The sequence below is a fragment of the Lactuca serriola genome, chromosome 6 (assembly GCF_051521515.1).
Source record: "Lactuca serriola cultivar US96UC23 chromosome 6, Lser_US96UC23_V15, whole genome shotgun sequence".
NCBI lineage: Eukaryota > Viridiplantae > Streptophyta > Magnoliopsida > Asterales > Asteraceae > Lactuca > Lactuca serriola.
This window is the reverse complement of record NC_136413.1, coordinates 86,227,443-86,229,231: the sequence shown is the minus strand read 5'-3', so window position 1 is coordinate 86,229,231 and position 1,789 is coordinate 86,227,443. Positions and strand designations below refer to the sequence as shown.

General features: G+C 39.0%; 1 non-coding gene across 1 annotated transcript; it reads left to right on the top strand.

Annotated features, from left to right (window-relative positions):
* The first annotated feature begins 725 nt into the window (after positions 1-725).
* Positions 726-832, top strand: LOC145060625 (small nucleolar RNA R71). The gene has a single exon (XR_013686842.1). It is a non-coding gene; the product is annotated as a small nucleolar RNA R71 (small nucleolar RNA).
* Positions 833-1,789: the final 957 nt, after the last annotated feature.

The window sequence follows — 1,789 nt, the reverse complement described above, 5'->3', positions numbered from 1 at the left end:
GTTCTTTGGTTGATTTGTTGTGCAAGCTAACCTAGCTGTTTTTCAATATTGTGAATAGAGGCTTGCTGATTTCTAAGCATATTTTGTTGATCTTTCATCATAGCTTGATGATCTCTAAGCATAATTCATTGCTCCTTCAATTCAGTGTTGGTATCATTGTGCCTTTTCTCGGATGCGACTATAAATCTTGTGAACATATCTTCGAAATCAGATTTCATCTCTAGCATCAGTTCCTCTTTTTGATAAAACCCCCCTTCTTTTCGCTTATACTTCTCTTCCTTTTCCTTTTTATACTCATCATACAGGATCTATTCCTTCTTGGGCTTTCGCCAATTTTCATCGTACCTATCACCACTTGAATAGCAAACTTGTGCTTTCTGGTTCCCTTTCTCATCAAAATCAAAATCTCTAGTAAGGTGGGGCCCTTTACAATTCTCACATCCTACCCGGATAACATGGATGGATTGGTTCATCTTAGTCATTCTTCGATCCAAACTTTCTAGTTTAGCCATCATTGGTGCCATGCTATCATTTACTGAGTTCACCACCCCCGACTTAGTTCATTCCTTGGGTTATGATATTCTCTAGAGTGTTTACAGAATTCTTCAATTAGCTCTTTTATCAGCGGGGGTGCTTTCTTCGTCAGAGACCCTTGCGAATCAAGGAGTTGCCTTGTTGTCACATTCACTCCATCATAGAAAATGGAGACTTCTTGTTAAGTATTTACATCATGATGTAGGTAGTTCCTTAGTAAACCTTTATATCTTTCCCAAGCCTCATATAGTGACTCTCCAGCTTGTTGTTCAAAGTTGGCAATAGCTTTCTTCAGCTTGGCTATCTTTGAAGGAGGGCAAAATTGGTCTATAAATTCCACCTTCATCTTAGCCCAAGTAGTGATGGATCCAGGCGGGAGTGATTTCAGCCAATCATTCGCAGCTCCCTTGAATGTGACCGATAGCATAAGGAGCAGAACGACGTCACGAGCCACATTGGGAACATTAAAGTAATCGGCTATATCGTTGACCTCAACTAGATGTTTGTATGCGTCTTCGTGATCTTTCCCGTAGAATGGGATCTCCTTTAGTTGATCTAGTATGTGACCTTTAAGCTCAAAGTTAGCAGTCACGGGAATTGCAGGTTGCACAAGTCCTGGGCCGGTATCATCACATACCCTCTTCTTCCATTATCCCATGGGAACTTCATCGATATTCGCCATGGTGTTGTCGAGTTCTCCTTCTTGATTGCTTCCTTCTTCGTATTCGAATTTGTTCTCGTACTCAAATTTGGTTTCTTTGTGGAATGTGTCGTCTCCAAAATTTCCAAGGTTGCTTCCTTCACTCTTTTGACTACTATAATCTCCTGCCTTCTTTTCTTTCTTCCTCCCAAAGACTGATTTAAGGTCCTTGAAGGGTGATTTCTTTGGCAGGTTAGTGTCTTCAAGTACTTTGTCTTTTTTTTTCCAAAGAGCGGATTTCGGGTCTTCAAGTCGAGGAACCAAAGGTGTGTTGGATTCTCGGGTCATGTAATACTTGAAACCAAAGCAAGAAACACGCGTAAAAAGAGAAAATATAAAATAAAAACGAAACTGGGAATCAACTATGGACTCGTTGAGTAACTTCGACTGCACTTGGCGAGTTCAAGGCCAAAACAGAAAAAAAAAAATATGAACTAAAATTCTAAAACAGAAAACTATTAAAACTTATCCTAATAACTAAATTATCTAAGAAATAACTTTGTGCAAGATAAATCTCACACAAATGATCGATAAAACTAGAAATTAGTATTAATT